The 14,298-nt window shown below is 39.4% G+C and overlaps 1 long non-coding RNA gene across 1 annotated transcript; it reads right to left on the bottom strand.

Annotated features, from left to right (window-relative positions):
- Positions 1 to 9,925: 9,925 nt before the first annotated feature.
- LOC127119479 (uncharacterized) lies at positions 9,926 to 11,089 on the bottom strand. The gene is made up of 4 exons (XR_007802834.1): positions 10,954 to 11,089; positions 10,433 to 10,844; positions 10,218 to 10,316; positions 9,926 to 10,136 (listed from the first exon to the last, which is right to left on the bottom strand). It is a non-coding gene; the product is annotated as an uncharacterized LOC127119479 (long non-coding RNA).
- Positions 11,090 to 14,298: the final 3,209 nt, after the last annotated feature.

Here is a 14,298-nt window from a genome sequence, read left to right as displayed (position 1 = left end):
AGAAGTCGAACCTGAGATTTCTCAAAAGAATAAGAGGAGGAGGGTCATTGACGAAGCAAAAGAGCGGAGTCACACCTCGTCCGAAAATCCCGTGTCGGCTAGAACCTTCGCCGGAACTCACAAGATCTCATCAAATTCAAAGGTTGCGGAACCTCCGAGTGGGTAACTATTTATTGTATCTTCTTTTTGTCCGTTTTTGTTGATCTCCTCTGTTGGTATGGTTTGTTTTGTATGTTTAAAATCATTACTCGTTTGGATCTGGTTTAACAGATTTTTTTTGGATACCCTTCTGTTGGATTCGTATGGAAGAGGAAAGGTCGATTTATAAATTAGGAGGGGAACAAACTGGGTAGATCTCATTGTGGGTTTATGTGTTTATTCGGTTGGCAATGGTAATGGTTCCTAAGCATAGTTAATATTGATTAATGATGTAGTAATTAGAATAGGTAATTGTAATAGGTTTAATGTGCGTTAAGTGTCGATAGAGATTTCCAAGAAGAAGTGCCACAAGTCTTCTTCAATGAAGGCCGAAAGCCATTCACGGCTGCGCTTAGGGCAGCTGTACAGCTGCCCACTCAGATGTTGTCACACGGACTGGACAGGTACAAGTAGACATTAGGCTTAAAGCCCACCGACCCATTGTTTTTTTTTCATCCTGTTCGGTTGCTTCAGTTTCAAAAAAAGGGGTTTGGGCTTTAGGGCCCATTACGGACTTTAGACGCATGTTGGGGCTTTACCCCTTATTTATTTCCCATACACCCTGTCTATTTAGTTCAATTAATTTCTTATTTCATATGTTTATAAAATTCAATATTTAATTAATATACTTTCTAAAAATATTTCAATTAATCTTTGAATGAAAAGGAGAATAGTGAGCATCCGCTTCATTATCTCTCGATTATTCGAATAATTGGCGTATGCCATATTGCTCGGATCTTCGTCATTCAATTTAAACCCTAAAAATTCTATAAAATTAAAATCACTCCCCCAATTAATTACAAATCCTAAAAGCATTTTTTTAAATGAAAAGGAGATTAATGAGCATCTTCTCCATTATCTCTCGATTATTCGAATAATTGGCGTACGCCACATTGCTCGAATCTTCGTCATCAAATCAAAACCACAATCGAATAAATCCAAACCTACCAATTCAAATACAAACTACCTTCGCAAATCGAATACAACATCTAAGAACATATTTCTTTTACAATTTAAACTTCGGATGATAAAAGATGAGAGGCGTACGCCTCGCCATCTTTCGATTATTTGAATAATTGGCGAATGCCATATTGCACAAATTATCGACTTCCGACTAAAACACGCTAAATAAACTTGGATAAAGGAATAAGGGGCGTACGCCTCATTATTCTTTGAATAAGCAAGTAGGAGGCGTACGCCTCACTACCGTGCGTATTCAACATCCACAAACAAACTTTCAAAATAATTCGAATGAAAAGGGACTAAAAGGCGGACGCCTTATTACTCCTCGAAAGAATTGGACGATTGGTGAACACCACATTGCTCAATCTTTCGTCGATTATCCAAAAAACATTTCAAACAAATCAAACTAATTTCTCGCCCCCGCGCGATCGAAACCAAATCAAAACACCCAAACACATCAATTCAACTTGTCACCCCCGCGTGACCAAAACACTCTTTTCAAAAAGAACACTGTTAATCCTTTCTAATGCGCACAACAAACCAACGCTTAAGCCTCCGCCGAGAGTAGACAAGCCAGCGTTTAGCCTTTAGACCGCGATCTACACAGTCGTTCATTAAAAGACACCAACAAAAACCGTAGTTCCCCGAACTACGATTGCTCTGATTTCCTTATTGCACCATAAGGATACGTAGGCAGGAGATTGCTGTATCTTCGCGAGCACACTAATAAAAAACCTCCCATTTCCCCTTCTGAGGTCTTCATCCATATCTATCATCAATTCTAATTACCCGAAGAAAAGCAAATAACATGTAATTAACATTCAAATAGCAAATTGGACTAAAAGGTTCCCGTTGAGTACAACGGACGTGAGGGGTGCTAATACCTTCCCCTTGCGTAATCGACTCCCGAACCCGAATATGGTTGCGACGACCATTATTCTATTTTTCAAAGGTTTTATCGATATTTTCCTATTCCTTCATTGGGATAAATAAAGTTCGGTGGCGACTCTGTTCGAACATAAATTTTTCCGCGACCATCGCGAGGAATCGCACTTTTCGAGGTGCGACAGATGGCGACTCTGCTGGGGACATAGCTCCATGCTAGAGAGAGTCAAGCCTAACTTAGTCAATTTGCTATGAATGTTAGAATACCGCTTTTAATTTGCTCCTGTATATCTTGATGTATTATTTATGCTATGTAATTTATTCTGCTATTATGTTGGGTGATCTATGGTGTTTGACACATGTTGTGAGATAAGCTATGTACCAGAGCTTTGAGAAGAACTTAGAACCCGGAGTTGTGTAGTATTGAACCGAGGGGTGTACACCTCATTGGGACAATACGAGAACTCCACCTAGAGTAGATCTGTTCAGAATTTCCATCATAATATGGCTAGCCCATTATTGCGAGGAAACGTTGAACATGGTCCATGACTATAGGAACCTCGCCTTAAACCGAAGTCCATCTTCATGATTGGCGATCATGTAGTATTGAACCGAAGGGTCTACACCCTGCTCGAACAATACGAGGATCCCACTTAGAGTAGATCGATTCAGAACTTCCATTTTGATGTGGCTAGCCCATTATTGCGATGGAGGACTGAGCTCGATCCGTGACTTTAAGTTCTTATCATAAAAAGAAACAACCTTAGGAGCCATCCTTTGTGTGTGGGGTATAGAACATAGAACCTCTGTATGTGGTGTATCATATGATACTCGTGTTATCCTGGATCCTAACTATACCTGAATTACATTTTCTTTGCATACCTAAAATACAAAATTTCATGCATTCTCATCTCATCAACATGAATTGCATATCATTTTCATAAACAAAAAAACTCATCCCATCCTTTGTCCATAACCCGCAGTTGAATTCCCGATATTCTATAGAACTTGAAGTAGCTCTGGAAAGATTATGGATCCATTGGAGCAAAGTCATATTGCATTGAGGGGAGATGTTGACTCGATGAAAAACCAGATAGACCAACTTGTGGAGGCTATGATAGATTTAGCAAAGAGGGAGGACAATATTCAGCAGACTGCAGTGGTTGAGAATATGGTGTTAGCTCCAGTAAATAGTCCTACCCAACCTCAGCTTGCGCGAACCCCAGTTAATAACTCGGTTGTACAAGAACGTCATATTGTTCGAGATAAGGGTTCCTCATATCATGATGATGTTGAGTATCATAGCTTTGCATTCTCTGTGCCAGATTCCCATGGGACAAGCCTTGTGGTTAATACTGAACAACCACAAGATGATGAGATTTCTAAAAGATGCCGCGTGCTAGAGAAAAAGCTCAAGGCCATAGAAGGACAAGATACTGTTGAACAGAGTGCCTTAGACATGTGTTTGGTACCTGGCCTAGTTATACCCCCAAAATTTAAAGTACCAGAATTTGAGAAGTACAAAGGGGATAGCTGTCCAAAGCACCATTTGGTGATGTTTTGTCGAAAAATGACCTCTCATGCCCACGATGATAAGCTAATGATTCACTGTTTTCAGGACAGTTTGACTGGGGCATCATTGAGTTGGTATATGAAGTTAGAAAGGAACCATGTTCAGTCATGGATAGACCTAGCTAATGCCTTTTTGAAGCAGTACAAATACAATTTGGACATGGCTCCCGATCGCATGCAGTTGAGAGCCTTGTCTCAGGAAAGCAACGAATCCTTCAGAGGGTATGCCCATAGATGGAAAGAGTTTGCAGCTCGTGTTGAACCACCACTCTTAGACAAAGAAGTGATGGAATTATTCAGGGATACCTTGCAAAGTCCTTACTTCGAAAGGATGATTAGCAGTGCAGCATCAGACTTCGCTCACTTGGTGTCAATTGGAGAACGCATCGAGGATGGCCTCAAAAGTGGAAAAATCCAATGCGCCTCAAATAGCCAGAGCATGGAGAGTGAATCTATTCCTAGTTCCCAAAAGGAAGAAGAAGCTGAAATTAACGCAGTATGGGAAGCTCCACAAGCTTCACACCAGACATCATTCTCTCCACATGGTCAGTATCCTACAACTCAAGGACCTCTTCAACATCAACAACAGATTCCACCTCAGCAGCCATACAAACGACATAACACTCCACATCAGCAGCGCCAACATGCTCAACAAAGACCAAGGAAGCCAGAGAGACATATTGATCCGCTTCCAATGCCATACAGTCAAGCACTTCCATATTTGATTAAGAGGGGATTGATAGTGCCAAAGGAGCTAAAACCAGTCAGTCCTCCATATCCACCATGCTTTGACGCAAATGCTCGATGTGACTTCCATGCTGGGGCACAAGGGCATTCAACTGAAGACTGCAAGGTGCTCAAGAGTAAGGTACAAACCCTGCTTGATTCCAAGATGTTCTCATTTACGCCTCGAAGCTTGCAAATCAATAATACTTCTTCGCCTAGCTATGCGGGTCCATCAGTTCAAACCGTGGAAGAGATTTCCAAGAATAGGTCTGAAGATGATTGTCATACTAGTCTCGACGAGCAGAAATACCACTACTCTGAAGAAGGATAGCCCAACAGTGAACCAAACACGAGAGAGTTTCCTCTACACTGGCAACCATTTGGCTACTCCTCGCATTTCATTTGTATTTTTCTTTGCATGTTAAGTACTTATCTGCTTTCAAGTATTGTTGATTTCCTTTAATGGTAATATTAATGAAATGATTATGCATGTTTTGAACGAATCCTTTCGTATTCACTCGTTTTTTCCATTGATATAAAAAATATTTCTCCCATTCACTTATCAAACTATTGTTTTAGCAAAAATTGAAGGGAGAATGACGAAAACGAAATACTCATAATTCTTGATTGTATGCTTTCGGATAAAACCTTGCTGATGATGTACAGGCATTATTTCAAATCCCCAAACACTGGAGAGATAAGGAGTTAATCCTTAGTCAACCACTTCGAGCCTAGAAGTAGGAGTTTCTTTCGGATTTACAAACCCTTACATCTAACCTGGGGCAAGGTAGTGTTCAGTTAATTTGACTACGCATTCAAATTACAAGATGAGATATCCCGTATGTGGATCAACTACATGCCATTTTTCGCACACTTCCTGAAGTGTCAAAGGAACCTTGAAATATCCCAAGATTGATGTCGGTCGTTCTTCAATGACCAATGACTTGGCAGTCATCTAAAAAAAATCAATGAAAGAGCCCGCTAAGTCGAACACCCAAAAAGGAGACTTAGGCAAAAATTAGGGCAATCCCGGTGGACTAAAAAGCTTCAAAAAACGGTCCAGGCAAAAGTTAGGGATCAAAGCAAAAATCAAAAGAGGTCACGAAAACCCTCAACAAAACCAAACAAGATTCGGTGACCACCATGTCAAGAATCAAAGGGTCACCAACATTCATGAAAAGAGAAATAAGGTGACTGCCATTTCAAGTGAATCTTGAACCCTCATCTTTATCCTTACACTTTCAAAAGGACAAATGTGTATGTTGAATTAACTGAGCGTAGGGTTGGAGATCATCATGAAGAAGGGGTGGGTTAAAACAAAATTTGAGCCTTACATCTTTTGTTTCAATAACCATGAACCAGGCCACGTTACAACCCTTAAAAGACCTAATTGAGGTAGGGTTTATTCTGAAAGCGTACTACAACAAGGTTGCATAAACTGACTCCTAAATATTTGCTAATCACCTGTATTGGCATCATATTCTCACTGTATCTTTCACACACTAGCTAAATCAGCAATGCGTTTGAACTAATGGTTCATTCGTCACACACTATCACATCACATCAATAAATGATTTTTTCAAACCTGCATGAATATCGCATTAAAATTACCATTGATTAAATAAATAATTTTAACTGCAAGTAAGTACTTGATATCAAGGAGCTTCGAAGAAGCATCCAGAGAAGAACTGGATCATTCGTCGGTGCTGACCCGAATCAAAACTACTTCCTAACCCTATGGATTAGGGGCATGGTATCCAATGACTATGAATTGGTCAGTCAAAAGACAAACTCCAAGCATTAGTTGATCAAGGAGGCAAATAATTTCAAAATATCCAGTCCATCTGGGGCAAGCCATTCAAAGGCTCAAACAGGGGCAAACTACTGAAAGACCCATACACTTGGGTGAATTTGGTTCCAGCCATGGTATAATCATTCGCAGGGTTTCCTTTAAAAAGAGAATTCCTTCAAAGACCATGCAGGCTGTGGAAGACAAGTTTCAAAGAGCCTTGAGGCAGAGCAAGATCACAATCAACATGCATTGATTACATCGCTATGCTCATCAAATCATCTACAAGGCATATCAGGTGAAGAAGTTAAGGTTCTCTCAAGAACAAACACAAAATCTATCAACAAAGGATCAAACTCGGGGCACCAAGAGCATCCATATCTATCATTCAATCATCACATCTTCAAAAGATCGAGTGTCGGTAAGTCAAAACCTTTCAAAAACCAATGTCCAATTCGTATTGGCGATCACAAAAAAGAGTCCAATCCATATTGGCAACTACAAAATAAAAGTCCACTTTGTTGGCATCTCCAAAACCAAAGTCCAATTCCTATTGGCATCTCCAAAACCAAAGTCCAATCCATATTGGCAACCACTGAAAGTCCACTCTGCTGGCATCTTCATAAACTCAAATCCAATCAACATTGGTACCCAGAAAATCTCACCTTCAAAAAGGGAGATCAATCCAAAAATCAACCAATATTCATTTTGCATTACCACATGCACTGCATACAATAAACACACATGACTTCCAAATAAGGAAGTTGCATATCAAAGACCTTTCTCACAAAAATAAGAAATTTTCATTAACATGCATCATACGCATGCACAATATCATAATTCTTTCCCATCAACCCTTTGATGGACATAACCTGATCCCTCTTTTCCATCAGCCATCTGATGATGACATTTCACAATAAAACTTTTCCACCAACCCTTTGGTGATGCCACTCCATAGTGAAGTCTCTTTTCCGTCAACCCTTTGACGATGACCATACTTTTCCACCAACCCTTTGGTGATGCCACAACATAGTGAGGTTTCTTTCCCACCAACCCTTTGGTGATGCCACTCCATAGTGAAGTCTCCTTTCCATCAGCCCTCTGATGATGATAATACTTTTCCACCAATCCTTTGGTGATGCCACTCCATAGTGAAGTTTCCTTTCCATCAGCCCTCTGATGATGATGATCTTTCCCACCAACCCTTTGGTGATGCCACTCCATAGTGAAGTCTCCTTTCCATCAGCCCTCAGATGATGATAATACTTTTCCACCAACCCTTTGGTGATGCCACTCCATAGTGAGGTTTCTTTCCCACCAACCCTTTGGTGATGCCACTCCATAGTGAAGTCTCCTTTCCATCAGCCCTCTGATGATGATAATACTTTTCCACCAACCCTTTGGTGATGCTACTCCATAGTGAAGTCTCTTTCCGTCAACCCTTTGACGATGATACTGCCTATATAATTCCTTTTCCACCAACCCTTTGGTGATGCCATCCTTTACTTCTTTCCGTCAACCCATTGACGATGACAACTACCTTTCCATCAGCTCTCTGATGATGATCTTTTCTGTCAGCCCTCTGATGATGACAATTACCTTTTCGTCAACCCTTTGACGTTGACCATTACCTTTCCGTCAACCCTTTGACGATGACAGTTACCTTTTCATCAACTCTTTGATGATGATATTCCCCAATAATCTCATTGAAAAAATAAAACCCTACAAAAAATTTCAGTACTTAGTTGCATTCCCACGTGCATCGCATGCATCAATTCATGCATAATTTTCCTGCCTAAACAGGAATTTCATTAAACACAATCATATCAATCATCAACATACCCATGCATAGCACTCCCACAAAGTGGGAATTTCATCAGAAAATGAACAAAATCAGTTGCATTCTCATACGCATCATAAATATCTCCATCAATTGCATACTTTCATATATCTCATGCATCATCCCATGCATGGTATTTCCACCCAAAGTGGAACATCATACAAACATCAAACATAAAATATCAGGATCCAGGGTCAACCATATGTATCCCGGACATTTCTTATTTAATTCAATAAAGTTATTACCCTGCATGTGCTCGTGGAATTATTTCTCAGCCAGTCATTCTTCAACTTTGTGATTAATAATGATATTTCCCAACATCTTTGCTATCATTGCTCCCCAAGCAGAGGTTACCCTAAAAAGTCTCTTATGAGCTTTTCCACTACAAAGCATTTATAGTAAATCTCCTCCAAAAGGAGTTTTGTCTAAAAAAAATTCCCCCAACAGATAAACATCTGAGATACTGCTTCATTTATATGGAGAATCTCAGTTGTCTGTTTGAGATGCTGCTTCATCAATATGAAGAGTCTCATTCAGTTTTTAGAGATACTTCTCTAGTATCCTCGAAGAGTCTTAGATTTAATTAAGGTATCATTCCCTTGTTCGGAATATCTTAATTCTATCAGATAAGATGCTGCTTCGACTCGATACAGAGAATCTCGTTTCTGCTGTTTGAGATACTGTTTCATCAATATGAAGAGTCTCATTCATTTTTAGAGATACTGCTCTAGGTATCCTCGGAGAATCTTAGATACGGTTGAGGTATCATTCCCTTGTCGGAATATCTCAATTATATCATATAAGGTACTGCTTCGTTGATCCTCAGAGAATCTCGTGCGTTCAAATCGAGACACTGTTCTGCTAATTATCAGAAAGTCTTAGATACAGTTGAGGTATCATTCCATTACTGGAATATCTCGATTATGACATCCAAGATGTTGTTCTGACGATTCCCAGATAGTCTCGACTGTTTCATTTACCTCATTTTACCTTTCTTACTGTATTTCTCACTGCATTTTTCTTTCTGCATTTCTCCATTGCATTTCGAAGGACAAAATTCGGGTCTTTTCGTATTTAATTATCTTCCACCACGAATGTACAAAGACTACTGTCATATATACTTTCTGGTTCAAGGTAATTAAATAGGGGCAGCTGTCATACCCCAATTTTGTCCGGGCATATTTAAATTTTCATAGAATTGATTTTAATTTTGCATCATATGCATAGCATGACATGCATTTCATCGTAAATAAAAACCTAAAATAAATCATTAATCCACTGTTCTTTACACTACCATACATAAGACGATGTAAATCATGTTCATTCCAAAAAACCAATTCCATTACATAAACCTTGCCCATTCTCATTTACAACCAAAAACCAACTCACATACAACATACACAATACAATGACCAAAGTACATAACCTAAGCATCATTACAACATATACAAAACTACACCGCAAATTCACCACAAGCAGTGAGTGTGAAACCACCATCAAGGCAGCTCTTGTCAAACCATAAATCTGCCGTAGAAACTGGTACTTTTTCCTGTGTGGCTGCTAACAGAATGCAGTAAAATCCTCCTGCATTTCGCTTTCCATAGCTAGCAGTGAGCATAACCTGTTGAGAAAAACCAAAACAGTAGGATGCACCAAAATTAAGCAGTGACCTATCAGTGGAATGAACCAAAGGCATGGCGGTACCCCTGTCATGGAAGCCGTCATATCCATTTCATGGAATAAACAAATAAGCCGACATTATACACCATGAACCAAACAACACGGGAAGGTTTGTTAAGCTACTTCACAGGCAAATGTCCAAAACCAAAAAGTAATTGTTACTATGACAAAATTTTATTCAAATGCTAACACAATAGCTAACAATATCACATGTTCATACAATACAGCATGTTCGTACAAACACTTCAACATTTCAAAACCGCAAAGTGGCCAAGCAAATAGCATAACGGTATAGTAAACCAGAACTGCTAACGGTAGTGTTCCCAGCAAAGCCGCAACATTGAGTTGGCTGCAAACGAAGACATCACAGTGACGCTGAATGGTAGCCAATGCAACTCGAAGATAAAGGCATTTGTGAATTAAATAAGAGTTTCAACGGTGTCCCCCACACGATTCCCTAAAGCTACAAAGCTGTGACCAAAACTGAAACAGAAACAACAAAAACATGAATCAGCAGCAAATCACAACATTTAAATTGATGCATCATCATCTTCAGTATCATACCTGCTGCATATCAAAAGAGGAAATAAAGCAAAGCCGACATTTGAGCCATTTCCGGGTTTACAAATCATTCTCTAATCGCATTTCCAACATGTGTACAACCTGCGAGAAAAACAAGTTGTCAAAGCATTACCGACTCCCTCCTGATACTCAGCCAAAGCCATGAAAAGAAACTCAAGGCTGTTGGGATTCTTAAACAGGTCATGGAGATCACTCACTTATTAGAGGATCAAAAAACCTATTCAAGTTATTATTGAGGTCCTAAAGAAGATGAAATATAATTTGAATAAAGTCCATGAAGAAAGACATAACGAGCCAAGGATCATATTAATCATACGTCTTCCTTAAATTGGTCTGCCGATCCCTGATGCAATCAACATTGCTGATAGTCAAAGCAGGCCGTACCAGCAGATGCGAAATAACCAGGACATAATGGAAATGATAACAGGAACTAGCAAGACAACCCTTCCGTTAAAGTCTCTGGTCTTGTTATCGAATGGTACCAAGGTCAGTGTCGAGGCTCCTAGAGGTATCGCCGAAAGGTATCGCATCATGGAAGGGCTGCTGTTAATGTTTAGGACTGGTTGATCGGATCACCTGACCAAGTGAAAATGCTAGAAAATGCACAACCTGCATAAAACCAACCCAACCAAAGTGTCATGAAAATGTCATTAAGTAGCCAATAAATATCACAAGTTAAATTGTTTATAAAGTCTCAATGGCAACATGAAGACCCTACATCAATGTGTGAATTCATGGCAATATCCTGCAGCACATCAGTGGTAACTTCTCCTCTTCGCATCAGTTAACCAAAACCTGTGAAAAACTCAGAGTTAAAGGACAGTAAAAATCGAGATTTTTACCACAAGCACGCAAGTATTCCCAGCAGTAAAATGGAGCTAATGCAGGACCACATTTTTTGGTGGATTTCACTACAGACAAAACAAAGAAATGACTCACATACCTTTGGTCCCCACGAAATCTAAGGAAAATCCCCTGCCAACGGAATGATTCTTTTTGCACCAGCTGCCAATGATCCGCACATGATTTTGGGGACCTCATTTCACTCTATAAAAAGAGGATCTAACCGATTGAAAGGGGACTCCTTCCTAGAGCGTCGTTACTCTGCGGAAAACAAATCCAAAACACTTATTAGAGCTCTAAAATTTCTAAGCCTGTTGAGATTTCACACTGAATCTCAACAAGTTTGAGCTAAAAACCACTACCTTGGTAGCAACTCCGATCGCAGCAAGACAAGAGAGAAGAGGAAGGTTACCCTGGCGAAAATCCACAAAGACAACCCAAACCCTAAAGAATCCAAAAGTTGGTCAAGGTTTCAGATGCATAATCCGAACTAAGGGGGCTAAAAAACTTAAGAAGTCGAACCTGAGATTTCTCAAAAGAATAAGAGGAGGAGGGTCATTGACGAAGCAAAAGAGCGGAGTCACACCTCGTCCGAAAATCCCGTGTCGGCTAGAACCTTCGTCGGAACTCACAAGATCTCATCAAATTCAAAGGTTACGGAACCTCCGAGTGGGTAACTATTTATTGTATCTTCTTTTTGTCCGTTTCATCCGCGATTCTCGTCCATTAGGTATCGGTTGTAATGGCTTGGCTACCTCTGTATTCAACCAAACCGTCGTACATTGTAGTTTAGAGTTTTTGTTGATCTCCTCTGTTGGTATGGTTTGTTTTGTATATTTAAAATCATTACTCGTTTGGATCTGGTTTAACAGATTTTTTTTGGATACCCTTCTGTTGGATTCGTATGGAAGAGGAAAGGTCGATTTATAAATTAAGAGGGGAACAAACTGGGTAGATCTCATTGTGAGTTTATGTGTTTATTCTGTTGGCAATGGTAATGGTTCCTAAGCATAGTTAATATTGATTAATGATGTAGTAATGAGAATAGGTAATTGTAATAGGTTTAATGTGCGTTAAGTGTCGATAGAGATTTCCAAGAAGAAGTGCCACAAGTCTTCTTCCATGAAGGCCGAAAGCCATTCACGGCTGCGCTTAGGGCAGCTGTACAGCTGCCCACTCAGATGTTGTCACACGGACTGGACAGGTACAAGTAGACATTAGGCTTAAAGCCCACCGACCCATTGTTTTTTTTTCATCCTGTTCGGTTGCTTCAGTTTCAAAAAAAGGGGTTTGGGCTTTAGGGCCCATTACGAACTTTAGACGCATGTTGGGGCTTTACCCCTTATTTATTTCCCATACACCCTGTCTATTTAGTTCAATTAATTTCTTATTTCATATGTTTATAAAATTCAATATTTAATTAATATACTTTCTAAAAATATTTCAATTAATCTTTGAATGAAAAGGAGAATAGTGAGCATCCACTTCATTATCTCTCGATTATTCGAATAATTGGCGTACGCCATATTGCTCGGATCTTCGTCATTAAATTTAAACCCTAAAAATTCTATAAAATTAAAATCACTCCCCCAATTAATTACAAATCCTAAAAGCATTTTTTTTAAATTAATTTTGAATGAAAAGGAGAATAGTAAGCTTCCGCTTTATTATCTCTCGATTATTCGAATAATTGGCGTACGCCATATTGCTCGAATTTTCGTCATTTAATTAAAACCCTAAAAACTCTTAAAATTAAAGTTACTCCCCCAATTAATTAATTATCCTAGAAGTCTCTATTTTAATAATTAATCTTTAAATGAAAAGGAGATTAATGAGCATCCGCTCCATTATCTCTCGATTATTCGAATAATTGGCGTACGCCACATTGCTCGAATCTTCGTCATCAAATCAAAACCACAATCGAATAAATCCAAACCTACCAATTCAAATACAAACTACCTTCGCAAATCGAATACAACATCTAAGAACATATTTCTTTTACAATTTAAACTTCGGATGATAAAAGATGAGAGGCGTACGCCTCGCCATCTTTCGATTATTTGAATAATTGGCGAACGCCATATTGCACAAATTATCGACTTCCGACTAAAACACGCTAAATAAACTTGGATAAAGGAATAAGGGGCGTACGCCTCATTATTCTTTGAATAAGCAAGTAGGAGGCGTACGCCTCACTACCGTGCGTATTCAACATCCACAAACAAACTTTCAAAATAATTCGAATGAAAAGGGACTAAAAGGCGGACGCCTTATTACTCCTCGAAAGAATTGGACGATTGGTGAACACCACATTGCTCAATCTTTCGTCGATTATCCAAAAAACATTTCAAACAAATCAAACTAATTTCTTGCCCCCGCGCGATCGAAACCAAATCAAAACACCCAAACACATCAATTCAACTTGTCACCCCCGCGTGACCAAAACACTCTTTTCAAAAAGAACACTGTTAATCCTTTCTAATGCGCATAACAAACCAACGCTTAAGCCTCCGCCGAGAGTAGACAAGCCAGCGTTTAGCCTTTAGACCGCGATCTACACAGTCGTTCATTAAAAGACACCAACAAAAACCGTAGTTCCCCGAACTACGATTGCTCTGATTTCCTTATTGCACCATAAGGATACGTAGGCAGGAGATTGTTGTATCTTCGCGAGCACACTAATAAAAAACCTCCCATTTCCCCTTCTGAGGTCTTCATCCATATCTATCATCAATTCTAATTACCCGAAGAAAAGCAAATAACATGTAATTAACATTCAAATAGCAAATTGGACTAAAAGGTTCCCGTTGAGTACAACGGACGTGAGGGGTGCTAATACCTTCCCCTTGCGTAATCGACTCCCGAACCCGAATATGGTTGCGACGACCATTATTCTATTTTTCAAAGGTTTTATCGATATTTTCCTATTCCTTCATTGGGATAAATAAAGTTCGGTGGCGACTCTGTTCGAACATAAATTTTTCCGCGACCATCGCGAGGAATCGCACTTTTCGAGGTGCGACAGATGGCGACTCTGCTGGGGACATAGCTCCATGCTAGAGAGAGTCAAGCCTAACTTAGTCAATTTGCTATGAATGTTAGAATACCGCTTTTAATTTGCTCCTGTATATCTTGATGTATTATTTATGCTATGTAATTTATTCTGCTATTATGTTGGGTGATCTATGGTGTTTGACACATGTTGTGAGATAAGCTATGT

Source organism: Lathyrus oleraceus, chromosome 2 (assembly GCF_024323335.1).
Source record: "Lathyrus oleraceus cultivar Zhongwan6 chromosome 2, CAAS_Psat_ZW6_1.0, whole genome shotgun sequence".
Classification (NCBI taxonomy): Eukaryota; Viridiplantae; Streptophyta; class Magnoliopsida; order Fabales; family Fabaceae; genus Lathyrus; species Lathyrus oleraceus.
The sequence above is the reverse complement of the archived record's forward strand: the minus strand, read 5'-3'. Positions and strand labels throughout refer to the sequence as shown.